Source organism: Rhinopithecus bieti, unplaced genomic scaffold (genome assembly GCF_001698545.2).
Source record: "Rhinopithecus bieti isolate Rb0 unplaced genomic scaffold, ASM169854v2 scaffold_4709, whole genome shotgun sequence".
Classification (NCBI taxonomy): Eukaryota; Metazoa; Chordata; class Mammalia; order Primates; family Cercopithecidae; genus Rhinopithecus; species Rhinopithecus bieti.
In genome coordinates, this window is record NW_016805139.1 from 3,402,605 (window position 1) to 3,420,953 (window position 18,349).

At 36.8% G+C, this 18,349-nt stretch overlaps 1 long non-coding RNA gene across 1 annotated transcript in view; it reads left to right on the forward strand.

The window, feature by feature from the left end:
- Positions 1–443: 443 nt before the first annotated feature.
- LOC108529216 (uncharacterized) overlaps positions 444–18,349 on the forward strand; it is a 158,723-nt gene continuing 140,817 nt past the window's right edge. Inside the window, exon 1 of the long non-coding RNA XR_001885439.1 lies at positions 444–954. This is a non-coding gene — a long non-coding RNA (uncharacterized LOC108529216). The remainder of the gene's footprint in view (positions 955–18,349) is intronic.

The following is an 18,349-nucleotide window of genomic DNA, read 5'->3' on the forward strand; positions in this document are numbered from 1 at the left end:
TAAAAGTCACTGATATACAATGTCCCCCCAGGGTATAAGCCTTGGTATTTATCTATTTTAATTAAAGAGTACTCTGCCTGTCCAGTCGTGGCTAACTTAAAAGAAGTGGGTATCTTGGTGAGAAGTTCACAAGGTTGGTAGCCATAGCTGAGTTTGGTGGATTGACCCAAGCTCTAGTCAGCAGTGGTATATGAATGCCAAGTACTAAGAATTTCTGGAATGTAGAATTGCACAGCACTGATAAAGTTTGCTTTGTTCCCCTATGTGACTTGACCCATTGAGAAAACGGGTTCCCTAGGAAGTTTTAATAGTTCAAAGTCCTTAGTTAATAAAGAAAAAGGCCACAACATAATTCAGCTTGCTTTCACCTGCTGACTCAAAGATTAACTTTTTTAACCTTAATGGGGTAGAGTTACCCTTTGCTTTGAAAAAGTAATTTATGGAGTTCTTCATATTTGTTAGTTTCAGTAAGCATGATGCTTTTTGTGTGGATTTTATTTTGTTTCGGGTTTGATATCACAAACTAGTAAGACTTATGCAATTTAAGAATCTTACGGTAACTTCATCTAAAAATAAATCTCAGGGAAAGGCACACCCACTTTTCTGTATCAACTTAATCTTTCACTAGACTCAGAATGGTTTTGAATTACTTCAGGAAAGTAGTGACTGATAGAGCTTAACCTTCAGTTTTCCTCATTTATTTTCATAAGAGAATGGGAGTGGAATTCAAAACATTCACATTTGGAGTTAATGTGCGTCACTGTTGTGAGTGATAGGTTCTGTGTTTTTCCAGTGGAAAACTTTGATCCACATACTGATATATGCCTGTGTTATACCTCGTTATTCTTTTCTGTTTTTCTCCTGATTGTTGCTTACTCTTTCAAAAATCAGCTGACTGTACAAGTCCTCTCTGGGAGCAGACCTTAGAGCAAAAGCGATCCATAAAAGCAGCACGTAAGTCTTTTTTTTTTTTTTTGTCAGAGTTTATAACTTTTAAAGTACACCTTTTATATTTTCACTGGTAGTCTAAGCTCACTTAACTGCAGTATTTAATGTTAAATGTCTGCTTTATGCTGTTAAGATAATTTAGTTTCTGTGTTTGGTCACTTTTGCTTGAAGGATTTTAATTACATAATGCATGTTGAAGTCATGTTAAGTAACCTGGCCACTTGCCTATTTACTTCTTGTGGCTAACAATAATGAATGAAACTGTTTACATATGTTGTCTTAGTATATCACAAAATTTTATAGAAACTAGAAACTCGGTGATGAGTAATAGACATCCATGAACCTTCTTGTTTGTTTTGAATTTGAGACATTTTCTAGAATATTGCTGTTCGAATGAGGCTTCAGTAATTTACAGAATCGTTGCCTGCACATCTTAGAAACTGGTTGGGATTACTTCTTCAGGTTAACCGAACAGAAAGCTAAAGAAGGTATATGGCTGTTGACAGTGAGCGACTGTAAACATCCTCGACTGGAAGCTGTGAAGCCATAGATGGGCTTTCAGTCGGATGTTTGCAGCTGCCTACTGCCTCGGACTTCAAGGGGATACTTTAGGAGCAATTATCTTGTTTACTAAAACTGAATACTTTGCTATCTCTTTGATACATTTTTACAAAGCTTGAATTAAAATGGTATAGATTTGTTTTGTCCCGCCCTTTCTGCTGTTTCAAAATAGGTGTGTTTTAGACCCATTCACAGAAAGAATCCATTAATGAAACCAAAATTATTTGGGGGAAAAAAGTAAGGTGAAGGGTTAGTTACTTTCACATTACTTGGATTAAACCCCTTTTATTTCCTTATAGGCTTAGTCTTTAAGTAATAAAGTAGCAGCTCTCAGCTTAATAAAGTGTCTATAAAATAAACAAATGCTGATTCAACTCTGTTATTTGAAAACCTATTCTTGTTTTAGATGATTAGAATAGTATTTCAGGAATTTATGGATACTGTTTCCATTTGGTTGAACTTTTAACTTAGTTTTATGCAGTAACTCATATCTCTTAAAAATAATAAATGCGTCAAATTCTATCCTAAATATATGAAGACAATTTTAAGATTCAGAATCCTGTAGAAGATTTCTGTGATGGACATGATTTCTAATTTGCCTTTTTTGTAAATGCATATTTTTCTTATGGTGGATTTGTTTAATATTATACACTTAAATAGAAATATTTAAGTGTATAATAGAAATATTAAGTATACACTGAAGTATAGAAATATTAAGTATACACTTAAATAGAAACTAGACACTTTAAAATAATATGAAGGTGATATCTTTTGTCCTCTAAAACACAGTGTTTTATAAATGTTTAGTGTTTCCATTAATGTAAAAGAGTTTCTTTTCCCTGTGTAGTACCCATTGGTGATGATGATAAAGAAGTGATACTAAAACAGTATGATCATACCACTATTTAAAATAGCAGGCATTTATACTAATACCTGGGATGGAGAGAAGTATGTGTTAGAAATGTCTTTAAGTTTCCCTCATACATAAAGCTATCAAGTGAAAAACCTCAATTAGTCATGCTGGGCCATGAGAGGTTCATCAACTGCCACTGAAATGCAAGGGGCTTGGGGAGGCCTCTGCCAGGCCCTGGGTCTGGAACTGAGAATGTGGTCTATTTTAATTGGTAAACTGAAAACACCTAGAGCAAATAACTCAGCTGTTTTTCTGGGGGCACCCAACCATATTTCCTAGGTAAATGACTATAGGTTTGAAGAAATGGTTAAACTTTTCCTAAATCTTTGACCTTCACTTTCTTTAGGTTCTCTTCCTGTGTTATTTTATATCCTCTTCCTTACCTTACTGCCCTCTGAATTTTCCATTTTATCACTCTTATCTGGTCATTTTGTTCATGTAAATAATTAGTTATGGGAACTTTTAATTTGTAAAATTACAACATTTTAAAATATTTTAAGTCAACAAATATAAACCTCCATAAGCCATTCTGGGTAGTTTTGAACTTAATACCTAGTATTTCTTATGTCTTGTGCCCCACATTTCCACAGTAATAATGTGAAATACTATTTTAAAATAATGTCAACAGTCCAAGCACGGTGGCTCATGCCTGTAATCCTACCAGTTTGGGAGGCTTAGACGGGTGGATCACTTGAGGTCAGGAGTTTGAGACTAGCCTGGACAACATGGTGAAACCCTGTCTCCACTAAAAATACAAAAATTAGCTGGGTGTGGTGGCGCACACCTGTAAATCCCAGCTACTCGGGTGGCTGAGAATCACTTGAATCTGGGAGGCAGAGGTTGCAGTGAGCCAAGATGGTGCCACTGAACTCCAGCATGGGCGACAGAGCAAGACTACCATCTCTCTCTCTCTATATATATATGTATGCATGCACACACATATATACACACACATATGTATATAAAATAACCTTACTGCCCTCTACATTTTCCATTTTTCACTTTTCAAATTGAAATAAGATCTGGATGCAATGTTTTATTTTACAAAAAAACATAACTTCTAAAGTTTTCAGTATTATGTTTCTACCACTATGTGGACAAAGTTACCATGCATGCACTTAGATAAGATAAACTAATATTTAGCATAAATTGGAAACCCTTACTAATTGCTTTCATGTTTTTTTCTTATAATTTTTAAAATTTCACATATCAGCATAATAAAATATCTATAAACTAAAATATAAAATTCTTAAAATGGACTGTAGGAGGTCAGTTACTGAAAATAAAACACTGTCAAAATGTGTTAATTGTTATGTGAGTGTTGCTATAAAGTTAGTAATGTTTAAAATATAGTACCACACTGAGTGATGATCAAAAGTATTATATATTTAGTTTTTATTCATGATTTGCCAAAATAAAAATTGGCATATGCTTGAAAGGGAGATTTCTAAAGGAAGTTAAGAGCTTCTAAAAGTGTCAGTGGTGATTCATTTAAGTGATACTTATTTTTCCTGACCTTGAAACTCTGATTTGAACTCGCATTCCATTTTACAATGATGCTGTCTATAAATATTACACATGTATGAAGCCTTTCCTCTACTACAAAATAACTAAAACCAGACGGGAGGACTGTGGAGACAAGGGAAATGCATTTGAAGGCCGTCCTGCATGGGAATTAGTTACCTAGACCTGAGAAATCCCTCTCTATTCAGATTCCTGTCAGAATTGTTCTGTTTTCTTTTACTAACATTTTAGCTAAATATTACCATTCAAGGGGAAAACAACTTTTCCTGACTGGTATCGATTTTTGGTAGCTTAATAACACTAATTCAAAGTTGCCAGTTTTTTTTCTGTATCAGAAGAGTAACAGGAAGTTAATTGTTTATCTTAATTTTGGAAGCGCCTTACTGAAATTTTAAAGGTGGTGCTTAGTGTACTATCTTAACAATCTCACTAAAATAATAGAGAAGACTTTCTTCATGTGGTTCTGTATCATAAAAAGTATTCTATAGATATGGAAGATAAATTTGCTAGTGTGTGCTGTAGTTGTTTTTGTGCACTGCCAAATACAGAGCGAAGCTGTTAAATCATTTGAGATTGAGGGATTTGATGATTATTATTTTTCCTCCTCATTTTACACCTCCTAATGGCAAAAAGCCAGTAAATAAAACAAAAAAAGTAGCCTCTGAATGTGTTTATTATTATAAATAATAATCAATGAATTAAATATTATTTAATAGACTTCTATTGTAATGCGCAGAGAAGTGTCTCTCTAATGTACACTTCTAAAGTCTCAATATGAATGTGGTGGGCAAGTTAATGTTGCCAAGCAAGTGATGCTAAATCTGCCTTTCCTAATTTGTATACCTCATTATTATATAACCTTAATAATGCAGTACTTTCAGGGTAGAGGCTTTTTGATGCAAATTAAAACAAAGTAGGTTGGGGATTCATTTAGCACAAACACTAAATGTGAACTTACTGTCCCCACAGACTTCAGTGCCCTGAGTGGTTAGAGAAATTAATGAAGGAGCTCCATCGAGTGCCTTTACAACTCTTAGTAATATTAGAATCTTTCCACAGCTCTTATTTCAAAAATGATAACACGAGATTTCAGGATGTGAAATAACATATTAGCAAGTGTGTTAGAAAATATAAAATATTCTACAGTATGATAACATATCATCAGCTTGTTATTCTTAGTGTGTTTCCTTGTAGGGCCGGACTACCATTTCTGAATTTTGGAATTTGGTATTTTTTAGTAAACATTTGAAAAGATGAAATGCTTATACCAATAGTCTTTCAGTGAAGGAAAAATTATGTAAACGCTGAAGAAATGCATGCAGTTAAATATATAAATAAATATCTTAATGCCATAAAACAGTAGCATTTGTAGTCATAATTCCCACAGTCAGTAAAAATATATTTATTTTCAGGATGTGTGATGTTATTACAATAAAAACATTGTTGGCCTATTTGAATGAAGATTTATTTGCACTGAGTATAACCCTGCAGAAATGAGTCAGAGAATTGGTAAAAGTTGCAAATCCAAACATTCAACTTTGAGTGTTCATGTTTTGTGCATAATAGATCTTTCTAAGTGCATATCAAAGAAGTGATTTTGCCAAATTTATCACTCTTTAATCATGTTAGATTAAAATTATCTTTAGAATACAATCTTTAAACGATGGAATGCCTATCTAGAAAATTTAATTTTCAAACATTTGTTCTTTTTGATGTGCTTTCAGTGGCTTTCTTGGCCATATCAGGTATATAGTTGTCTTTCTGCAATTCTCATTCTACTCTTACACCCCAGTGAATCTATGTTTGGCTTAAAATAAATTGAGATGGTCAGATACTGAGTAAGAAATTAGGAAATCCACATACTGTTAATTCATGAAAACAATAATGTTCATTGAAATAATTAACCTTTCTGCACTTTTAACTTCAGTTTCTGGTTTGATTTTATTGATTTCTTATAATTTGACCTAAAATCTCTGTGTAATAAAAAATAAATCATCATGAGTTATTGGAAATTCTAAAATTTTAAGACTACTTAAAAGGTAAAATTCAATTTATGAAAATGCAATTTACTGAAAGGTAATTTCTCTGTTCTTTTTGTATAGAATACAATCTATTTAGGTTGTTGGTACACATGTAATTGTTATTGAATATGTGTGATATGCTAATAGCGAATTAAAACTACTTTCATTCAGTTTACCACCTGAGACAACAGTAAGACTAGTGCTGGAGAAGTTAGGGTTAAGTTTAGAGTTAGAAAACAAGCTCTCAAGGAATTGTAAGAGCAGTCCCATCCCCTGAATCTCAGGATATGGTAGCTCACTTTGGCTGAAGGAAAGTTTAAAGTCCTAGGGTGACTAACACTTTTCTAGCACTGTTGATTTTCTAGATTAGAAAAGAATAAGAGAATACCAGTGAAGGCAGGACGATTTTTTTTTCTTTATTTTATTTTATTTATTTATTTATTTTGAGACAGCGTTTCACTCTGTTGCCTAGGCTGGAGGGCAGTGGCACGATCTCGGCTCACTGCAAGCTCTGCCTTCTGAGTTCAAGCAATTCTCCTGCCTCAGCCTCCTGTGTAGCTGGGAGTACAGGTGCGTGCCACCATACCTGGGTAATTTTTGTATTTTTAGTAGAGACGAGGTTTCACTATGTTGGCCAGACTGGTCTCGAACTCCTGACCTCGTGATCCACCCACCTTGGCCTCCCAAAGTGCTGGGATTACAGGTGTGAGCCACTGCGCTCAGCCGATTTTTCTTTTTTTCTTTTGAAGAATGATTAATCTGTATCATAGTTTAAGATATTACTTTAGGGGCCGGGGGCGGTGCGGGGGTGGGCTCGAGAGCCTGTGAATCCCAGCACTTTGGGAGGCCGAGACGGGGCGGATCACAAGGCAGGAGATCAAGGACCATTCCTGGTGAGACATGGTTGAACCATCGTCTCTTACTAAAAAACTACAAAAAAAACTTAGAGCGGGCGAAGTGGCAGCGCCCTGTAGTCGCCAGCTAACTGGGGAGCTGAGGCAGCGAGAAATGGCGTGAGCCCGGGAAGCGGAGCTTTGCAGTGAGCTGATATCCGGCCACTTGCACTCCAGCTGGGCGACAGAGCGAGACTCCGGTTCAACCAAAAAAAAAAAAAAAAAAAAAAAAAAAAAAAAAAAAAAGATATTACTTTAGGGCTAATGTGTGTAAGTACTATATTGCCCCTCTTGTGGAGCTTATTCTAAAGAGATCTTTGTGATCTGATGTATGCCCCACCTACTGCTGTCCCCCTACACTGACCACTGACTTTCAGTTGTTCAGACAACCTTGTTCTATTCCTTCATGTCTCAAAATCTTTGCCTCATCTCTTCCCTCTGCATAGATTGAATGCTCTTATTTTATTCACCTCTACCTCCAAACACATATACCCATGCATACACATAAACACACATGCATATTAATACTTTAGGTCTCAATCCAATTGTCATTTCCTCAGTGGAACAGTTCCTTCATTCCCTTGTCTTCATGCTGTGAGCTCCTTCCTTGTCCTGAGACAGAAGTCATCAGGAGGAGCCAACCATGTGCAATTTTGGGGAAAAAACATTCCAGGGAGGGAACAGCAAGTGCAAATGACCAGAGGTATCAGATCAAGTAAAAATTATGAAGTATTCTGGTACAAAATCAGCCAAACAGAGTCAGAGGTAAGAAAAGGCCAGGAATTGTAAAGCCTTGTAGGTCATAATGACAAGTTTGAAATTTACTAGTAAGCATTAGACTAGTATTTGTTATTATGAAATGGTCTTTAAATTTTGAATTTAGTTTAGTTAAATAATAGGACCGCTATCATTGTGACTGACCCTACCAGAATGGTAGTAATATTTAAAAAATAAAAAGGTCTCCAGCCTGGACAACAGAGTGAGACCCTCTCTCAAAATAAATAAATAAAATAAATAAATAAATAAATAAAAATAAAAAGGTGAACAACAGCTTACTTCGATAAATATTGAATACCTGTTTGTATAAAGAATGGTGTTAGGTGCTTAAAGGTGCAACGTTGTAAAAACCTTGATCCCTATGGTTACACATAAGAGTGCAAATATGATGGTATATGGACCAAAGCCCCAATGTTACCTGAAATCAGCTACCCCTCTCTGAAAAAGTTCCACAGGAAATAGATGCTAAGGAGAGGAAAAGAAAACAGAATAACATCTTATTACTAAGTAGGACATCTGCTTCAACCCCACTGTAGAATGCTAATGAGCCACACTGGAATTATTCATTTCACACTCCCATAACCTAGAGCCCTATATTGGGCAGTTCTTTTTATGACATTTGTTGAAGAAGAAAGATTATCTGAGAAGATGGAAGAGAAGCAAAAGTTGGGACCTTTCCAGAACACACCTTCCTGCTTGCTTTTGGGAGGAAGAATATCCCCATGGAAGTCTGCAAATGGCGTAACGACCACGTCTGTGTGTCCTTGAACCTTTAACTCACCCACTGGCCAAGAAAATGTCTGTAAACCTGACCCATCATAGCAGTACTCAGTGTGTGTGTGTGGGATGTGGGTGGAGAGTGGAGAAGGAGTAAGAAGAGGGAGGAGGGCAAGGAAGGGTACTAATGTGCACCTTACTCCCTCTGGATGCCAATACTTGCCTTCAGGCAATTTTTCTTGAGGTGGAGTAGAAGATGTATGTGTGAAATCAGTAGTAATGGCATATGACGTCCTAAGTAGTGCTAATAATAATGAAACTCTGAATGGCATTTTTTGAGTGTATGCTATGTGCCAGGAACTGTTCTAGGTGCTTTACTTGTGTTAGTCATAATTTAATCCTGACAATAGCTCTGTGAGGTGGGTGTCTTCGTGACTTTACATGTAAGGAAACTGAGGCATAGAAAGGCCAAATTATTTGCTCAAGGTTACTCAGTAAGTGGCAGAGAATCTAAAGTAAAGAATAAGGTGCTGAAGATCACAAAAGAAAGAACACTAAGCTGGAAAAGTTGTGGAAGGCATTTGAGCTATACTTTCCTCAGGTTGAAAACATGAAGATGGACAAAGTATGTTTGGAGAGAAATGTTTGAGTGCAGGGAGGGTATGTGCCATAGAGATTCCTGGGCTGGCTAGATTGCTGCCTGATTGGCCCCGCAGCAGGTAACAGCAAGCCTGGAAGCAATACAGTCAGGAACTGCTGAGAGATTGTGGAGGTTTTGAAAACGTTGTATAAAAATATCTCTGTAAGCTTATTGCAAGCTACACTTTTAAATAGCGTTGAATTATAGGTTAAAGTTATTATGCAGACATGTTCTGCTTCCCTTGAAAGCTGGAAAGCAAGGGACAGCTCTCACTGCATCTGTAAATAGGCTGCTGTCTGTTTTTCTTTCTTTTTGTGGTTGTAAAGAATCATTCATGCCAGCGTAATGAGCTTCAGCAGCTGTTAAATGAAATTATATATTCTGTTCAACTAGGGCCTTCTAATGCTGCCATTGTCTCCTGGCCATCCTGGTGTCTTCTCTAGTACTGAGATACTTCTGAATCACAATGGTCTGAGTTGTTCTTAGTCCAGGAGATTCTGAGGTTTGGGTCAGACTGGGCCTGCAGAGTGAGAAGCTATTTTGGCAAAGGTAGCCATAAAGGGATGTTATTTTTCTATATCACAGCTGCCCTCTTCAGCAAGGACTATGAGGAATGCTAGAGGGAAACTATTCACAATTATCTAAAGAGGTTTTTTTTAAAATGAAATTATTATTTATCAAGTTATATACAGCATGACTTTTTGTCTTCCAAGTAGAGAACTTAACCAAATTCATAGACAGTTGAGGCTGAGGGTGTTAAATGAGACTTGGCACTTCTCTTCCTTTGTGATGTTTCTTCGTTCCACACCTGTCATTCTTGGAGCTTCCTGGTCAGCTCTTGTAGTATAAGTTTGAAGATTTTTAAATCTCAATCTATTATTGCCCTAAATTCAGACTTGAACATTGAGTCTTTTAAAACTATTTCTCTGAGTTAATTGTTTTCCTCTAGTGCACTCTAAAAAATGTCAGCTCCCCATGCACCACCAAGAAATCACTCTTCGTTCTGGTACCACCAGGCCCCACTCTGGGTCTCTGGTGTGAAGGAGGCTCACCTCTCCTGGACTATGCTGTGTGGGTTCTGCCCCTTTCACTGGTGGTGGGTGGGGTTGTATCAAGGTACTTTTTGATGGAAAGGAAGTAATCCTGTTTGGGACTAACTGCACAAGTCTCATTGCCTTGGAGTTATGAAACTCTGTGCTTTTTTATGCACAGAATTTCCCTCTCTCCAAACACCTAATTCTCTCTCCTCCTCCATTGAAAAAAGGTTTAGATTTTTCCACAAACATTTCTGCCGTATATTTATGAAAGGAAAACAAAATATTTGCTAGGCATTATTTGAATATGTACCAGTTAAAAAAGGTCTGTGGCTTTTGGGTTACCATACATAACTACTAAAAGGCAAATCCTGGTAAAGTGTTAATTTAACCAATTAAATTATATTTAAGAGTCTAAATATAAGGGAACCAGAGACTAAGCACAGGAAACATATTTGTATGAGGAGATGTGTACAGATATAAATTCAGTTTTATATATTTTCTATTTCTTTACATCCCTGATTTCTATAGGAACCTTCCATAGATGGCTAGTTTATTTATAAATTTGAGCTGTTTGCACAGTAGATGTTACTTTAATTGTGTTATTCTAATTATCCATTACATCTGTCTGCTTTTAAAACTATAGCAATATATACATGCTCTTATAATCTCTTCACTTTTATATCTGACTTTTGAAGAGGAAGTTAATTTCGATGAACAGTGATGAGGAAAATATCCTTGAAGACTAAAACACTGCAATAAAAAGAGAAAACCATGAGAGATTTCCATGTCTTGGTCTCTGTTTATATTACTAAGGAGATGTTAAAAATATCATTTGGAGACTATCTTATATTCTATAACTAGAGCATAACTATCTGCTGACACATAGGCCACTTCTGAAATATTGCTTAACAATACATTTTCAAACACCCTGGTGCCATCTCAGGCAAATTAATCTCTGAACTAACAAGAGTCTTTTCTGTGCTGCACAGATCTTCTCAGAGATATGTAATAAATGGTATGTATTCAAGGACTGCTGCAGTAATAGTATTTATGTAGCTTGGCTAGAAACATTTGCTCTCTTAACAGTGGGCATTTAAGATGAAGACTGTCCCTGGCATTGTGCAGCACAGTAGGAACATTGGCCTGCTGACTAAACAAATATGATTGCCAAAGTGAATTATTAAATTCCAACTGGCCTCACTTGCTAGAGAATTTCACTCCTTTTTCTCCCACACAGCTTCCTACTTTTTATTAAAGGAACAGCTTTCAACTCTTGCAAATAATTGCAGTATTTTGCTAGTCATTACTACAGCAGTTTCCCACTGTTTATATTTTAAAACTAGCACTTGGATGAGTCCCGTTGAAGCAGAACAAATAACTGTGTGTGCATCTGTGTAAATATTTATCAAAAATTGCTTTATTAAAAGTCCCAGTGAACTTTTGTTCTAACTGCTATACCTTGTGTCACTTCTGAGACAATCACATCATCAAGCTACTGTTACTTTACAAAACATGGGTGACTTCATTTCAGTATTTCCTTCAGAGGACTTATTTGGGAGACTCCCTTCCAATAGAGGAAGTGGGTTGATGAGTGCTGGTGTTCTCATTCCAGATCCTTCACATGTCTGAAAAGCTGCATCCTTTGTAGAAAATAGATCTGTGTGTGTGCCAAAGTATAACCCTGATGTTCATCAGGGCAGTGGGAGGAGGTCATATATTCCTTGTGTGTTTGAGCAGTAATCCTCCCATTTGGCAGGAATTTGAGAGGAAGTATTTAACAATGGGATTTTATAAAATTTAATGTAGTAAAGACTTTTTATATTTGAATGGATCTAAGGAAGTTTTCTTTTTCTCCCTCCGATAAGTGGAGGGTGTTTAAGGGTAATGGTGTCTATGAATTTGTTGGGAGGATTTGGCTGTTTTATTGGACCTTGTGGAATAATTTGCTTTCATTTTATCATTTCCATGAAAGGTAGTCCTCAGAAGAAAAAAATGTGGTCTCTTCATACCAATCTTAAATGTTTTGCTTAAGGGGAATTAGTGAGGAAATAACAGTCTCAGGAAGATTGAAAACTGTGATTTTACTCAACAACCATTGCTCTTTTAATGTCTCCAGCCATGCCAGAAACTATGAAGTTATTTTCTTTCACACATGCACTGTAAGATCTGGTATTTTAGAAAGCTTTAAATATAAGTAGCTTTATCTTGAAAATAAAAATTGTACATAGTAGGGGAAAAGATGTTCTTATCATCATCCCTTGCTTGCAGTCACATGATGTCTCCAGTGGAGTTGCTGACAACACAAATTTCCCTACGTCTAGCACACCCAGATAGTGTCAAATAGTTGGTTAGCAGTTACTGCAGAAAGTTAGAGGACATCTGAGAAACAAAGGTAAATCCCTTTCTCCAAGAACTACTAGGTTTATAGATCTAGAATAAAAGAAAAATTTAGGTCTTCATTAGCCAGTGACCCAAGGCCATCATAACACAGAGCAAAAGTTACCTCTCTGTGTTTGAAGTGTTTGAGTGTCTGCTGGGAAACATAAGAAGGAAAAAATAATACCACCAATGTACTTTTATTATATACTTTATTAATTTCTAGTCTTTAAAACAGTAACTTTAAGGAGATTTACTTGGTATAGGATCATCATAACATCATAAATTCTTTCCCTTGGTAGGAGCATTAAGTTACTTGGTCCACATCCTTATCAAATGGTAGCCCCACCAATTGGTCATGCAGACGATGTTTGGATATCTTCTGAGTCGTATCATTACTGATACCATATTTTATGTATATAAAATTCATTCATTCACTTGATATTTTTTGAGCCCTTACCCACATAAATATGTGGCAAATAACAATGCAGTCTCTTATTTCAAGGAGTTGACAAGTTACAAGAAGACAAAAATGGAGGCAGTGATTGCATGAGAGATCCTGTGGTAGAGGTGCTGTTGAGAGTTTTAGAAGGGGTGGACGGAGAAGGTCTTTTGAGCTTAGTGTGAAAATCAGTTCAAAAAGAAAGGTTTGAACATACTGAAACACAGCAGATCCTGGGCCAATGTATCAATGGAGCGGACAACCCAGAAAGCTAAAGAGCATGTGCAGAGGATGGAAGTGTGGAGAGCGGAGCCCTCAGGAAGAGCTGGTGGAACATGCTGCCCAAGTCAGTGCGAGAAGATGACCGCGGAAAGAATCTGCGAACGTGGGGGAATGGGACATCTAAAGGTGGGCAGAGGAAGATGCTGCAAAGAGGCATCAAGGAGGGTGGCTGAAAGGAGCTGTGAAGACCAAGGGATTAGCCTAGAACAGAAGGAGAGGTGTCTTTCCTATGAAGAAGAAAGGATAAGTGGATATTAGAATAGATTTCATCTGGGAAGCAGTAATGTAGAGGACAGAATGTACTTCATGAAGTAGGAAGTGAGGTAGGTTACACCTGAAGGGGATGAAAATAGGGAAGAGATGGAGGTTTGGAAAAGCTGCTGAAAGCATTTAACAAAAACAAAAACATACTGGCTGTGGAAGAGACTGTGCTTCACTGAAGGCCAACTGAGATTCAAGGCCACAAATTTGGGGTGGCATGCATCCACTTGGTGGCATGATTTTTTTTTTCTAGTGTTAAAAGTTCAAACATAGGTGCAAATAAGGGAAAATATGCACTGGAGACCCCACCTGAAAAGGAAATGTGCCATCGTTGGGTATCTAGTATACCATACCTATAAAGAATAACATGATTCTGGTATTTTGGTAAAGTATACAAACTACACACCTGCTTTATCTAGAAGCAGCGGCAGCCCTTCCCTCCTCCGCTGTCTCCACTACATCCTTCCATCAGCATTCTAAAATCTTTGGTTGTGCCATGACCTCAGAGTAATCAAAGCCCACAAATCTGGCTTGGCTCTGTAGTTACAGGATATCTTATCTCTCTGACCTCTTAGGCTCATTTCCTTCTTAGGCTTTACAGATGGACCTGTACACTTCAATGCTTAATTATGTACAGTAATGCCTGATTTATTTGACCCCATTTGGGAATGAGCTAATCCCCACAATTGAATTTTTCGGATAAATGAATTATATTTCATTTAAAACTAAAACAACTAACAAACCAAAAAGACAGTTTCTAAATGTATTTCTATTACTTGATTTCTCTAAAGAGAGTAATGGACCTTATTTACAGCAGGTTATTGATGACTTAAGGCCATGGTGCCAAACATCAGTTAATGGGCTACACCTGTGGAGTATAATGAACCCTCTGACTTTTTTTTTTTTTTTTTTTTTTTTTTTTTTTGGTTGGGGTTCGGGGGCTTGGGCTTTGGGAATTCTGAAGGCTCATTGCCTTGATAGCTGAGACTGCCAAATCGTGTCTTTTATTACATTCTTCTGTAATTGCTAATCTTCCTATGACTAAATAGTACCTTAAAAGCAAGGATTATGCCTGATTCTCCTCTATTCCCCACTTTTCTGTTGGTGCTTAGAACAATGCCAGTAGAAGTTCCGTAAATACTTGGTTGATTTCTAAAGATAGCACAGTTCTCTTAACGTTGGCTAAAACCACATTAGCTTTTTTTTGTTTGTTTGTTTTTTGTTTTTTTTTTTGGTTTTGGCAGACATCTGTGTTACTCAGGTTGGCCTTAGTGTCAGAACTCCTTCCTTTCTCGCATGAATTGCTGTTTTGCCCCAATTGGTGCTTTTTTGGCTTGTTACCTGAATTGAAGTAGGTATTTACATTTATCCCTAAGACTTCACAAGAGCTGCCACTGTCACTTTTCCCCCCATAGGAAATTTCTTAGAAATGCTGCCTATAAATTAGTTTTAGCCCATTGTGCTAATCTGTCATAGATTTTTTGGGAGTTCTTGATTCACTCTTCCAAAATATTCACTGCCTTCTTTAATGTCAAATTTGGAAAACCTTATTTTCCTCTAGTTTAAGATAGTAATACAAATTAAAATATTGTATAGAAAATGTCCAAGGAAGTTCACAGCTGTAAAGGCTGATTCTTAACACTCTCCTCCAGGTTTATAATCTATAGATCATCAATTCCTTCAGTTCCTTTTTTATTTTTTATTTTTTCTCGAGACGGAGTCTTCCTCTGTCACCCAGTCTGGAGTGCAATGGCGCAATGTTGGCTCACTGCAACCTCCACTTTCCGGGTTCAAGCAATTCTGCCTCAACCTCCTGAGTAGCTGGGATTACAGATGCACGCCACAATGCTTGGCTAATTTTTTGTATTTTTTTTTTAGTAGGGACGGGGTTTCACCATACTGGCCAGGCTGATCTCAAACTCCTGACCTCGTGATCCACCGGCCTCGGCCTCCCAAAGTGCTGGGATTACAGGCGTGAGCCACTGCGCCCGACCCATCAGTTCCTTTAGAGCACATTTGTGCAGCAGTTGTGAAATCTCCCTGGCTGTATTCGGATTCAGAATAAATTTCCCCATGTGGACATCTTGAGAGACTTAGTCATATAGACTTTGCCTAATACATTTTCTCTTTCTGCCCATCTAGTAATCAGATAAAAAGGGGAGGAAATAAAAATTAACACTCATGTTAAATAAACATCTGCCCACCTTCTCTCCAAACTTCTCAGAAAAAATAACCGATAATTGCTGATCCAAGACAGAGGGTTTCAGACATTTGTTTATTCACTTAATAAATATGTATTAAGTTGTTACTCTGAACCAGACCCTATGCTGAGAGTTTAGGATACAGCTGTGAACTAGTTAGATATAGCCCCAGAAATGGCCATTACTGCCTGGCTCTCAGAGAGGCTGAAGGGTTGGGTGAGAGTGTAAAGCAGGTCATTGTAAGTAAGTGGTACACAGACTAGAGCTGGGAAATAGCATGTGCAGAAGTGGAAGCTTTTCAAGTTCCTGAGATTGTAAAATCAAATTCAATGTTGAGGTCTAGATGGATTGGGAAACTAGTTGAACTATGTAACAGATAACCCCTAAGAAACTGAAGTTTGGAGTATCTTGTTTCCTAAAACATTTAGTACTAATAGACTTTTCAGGCCAGTAATTCAAGCATATACTAGCAAGAGCTTCTTTCACATAACTGGTTAACATGCTATAAAAATGGCACTGTCATCTGAAGTAAATGTCTTTGAACTTAGAACTCCCATATCAGAATTTGGACTCTTTGCCACAGAGGGAAGAGGAAGCCCAGGAGAACAATGAGTCGGGTTTTTTGGGGTTTTTTTTTTTTTTTTTTTTTTTTTCCTACATTGCCTACATTTAATATTCTTTTAGAGAATTTTCAAAGAACTGCTTATGCAACACCTATCTCCCAGTGTTTATACAGAGGGAGAAATTAATCATTTTCAGAAAGTCCTTTATTTGGGTACGTACTATACCTGGGCTGACTCTTGCACTGATTTTCTAAGTTAATCATATCCTATGCACAGATGTCAAAAGGACTGTGGGTGAAGAAACAAGATCATCAGCCCAAGACCCCTATTTAACCCTAACTGGATTCCTTTTCCTATTTTCCATTGCTTATCCCTGTATCTAAAGTTGAGTGGCCCCACTAGGAAAGACTGGGAGAGAGGAATATTTTATCACCCCTTGGAGCTTGCTGCCTGCAGGAGCCTACTTCTAGGTACTCAGCTTCCCTTCCACTCTCTAGGGATCCTGTAGACCACAGTGTTTGTGCTCAAACGCAGAAGCTTCATGTGAGAAAAAAGTTTCCTTTTCTCCACTGACATATTCTTCCTCTTTTTCTTTATATAATTTCCTGCTGGTCTCTTTAATCCCCAGGCTTCTTTCAAACTCCTGTTTCTCTATATAGTAGCTTCCTGTACAAATGTATGTCACATTTATATGTGGAAACTTGCCTAAATAAAATTAGGCAGATGTGTGCTGCCAGATATACACATATGACTCACCCCCTCTTGCTTCATTTAGTTTCCTGGACAGATACCACTTTACTAAGAAAGGCCTTACCTGACCACCACCTCCATCTAAAATACCTCTCCTTCAGACTGATCATTTAGCTTACTGCACTTCTCCTTGCAGCAGTTGTCACCACCTGTGAAATTACATAATATCTTAATTAATTATATTTGACTCCATGAATGCCAGGATATCAGGGACTCACTGCTGAGTCTCTGTAGCCGAGAATAGTGCTGGTACATAGTAAGCCTTTAAATTCTTTTACACAAAGAAGAACCTATTAAATTTTGTCAGTTAAGAAACTTGAGGTTTACCTTAATGACAGAGTTGCTATTATCACCACCATCTGTTTTAAAGTTGAGTATACTAAAATTCATAGCCTGCTCAAGGTCACACAAGTAGTTAAGTGGAGCCAAGATTCAAACATAGATCTCCTGACTCCATTCATATGACCCTATAAACTGTCTCAAAAAAAAAAAAAGATACATTAATACAAATATTTATTGATATGTCTTTGTAGAGAAAGCATAATAAGCATAAAGGCCAATGTGTTAAACTTTATCACGAGCAACCGTATTGGAATGTGTCAACTTAATCAGAATGAATAAGGCCAGAATATCAAGTATAAATGAAGCCTGTAGTTAACTGAAAGTTGCATATCAATCAGGCACTCCAGTTTCTCTCCTCAAACTCCAAATATTCAATGATAAGAAATGGCTAATTTGATTTTACTTTTCATTTTTTTGACCTAATTCTGAGGTGACTGCTCACTCCTGAAGATTTAACTAATGTTGCTTTATTTTTATCCCTCTGGGGAGACAGAAGAGATGATTGGGAAACACATGTTTGAAGTTTGTAAGTTCTGCTGCTTTCAACCCCACAGATGTCTCTTACTGCCCACTTGGGCCCTGGTGATTAAGCAACTAGATTTGGAGCCAGTCAGACTTTTGTTTAGACATTTTAACTTTTTCTTGCTTTCCTTGCAGACTCCTCAGCCTTCAGACTGGTTGGAAAGTAAATGTACAATTTTACATAAATTCTCAGGTAATAGGATTTCAGCTTTTTCTCAAAAGATTTTTTGTTTGGGAGGAGGCAGATTAGACTGAATTCGGAGTCTTGATTTTGCAAAGGTAATAAAAGACATGTTCTTTTATAAGACTTTTCATCATAAGTTTGTTTTATTCAACAAGCAAAATTTAATATAATGGAAAAAATAAAGATCTGTGATAAATCTGATCTGTGTGGATAATCACAATTAGAAAGACTAAAGATTAAGTATTGAAACAAACTCTAAAATATTTTAATACTAATTTGTAAAAATTTCAGTACATTTTTCTTCTTTGCTTAATTCTACTGGGTCCTGTTTTTCATCAAAACATTCTGTCATGTTAGTATACAATAGCCAAAAAAAAAAAAAAAAAAAAAAAAAA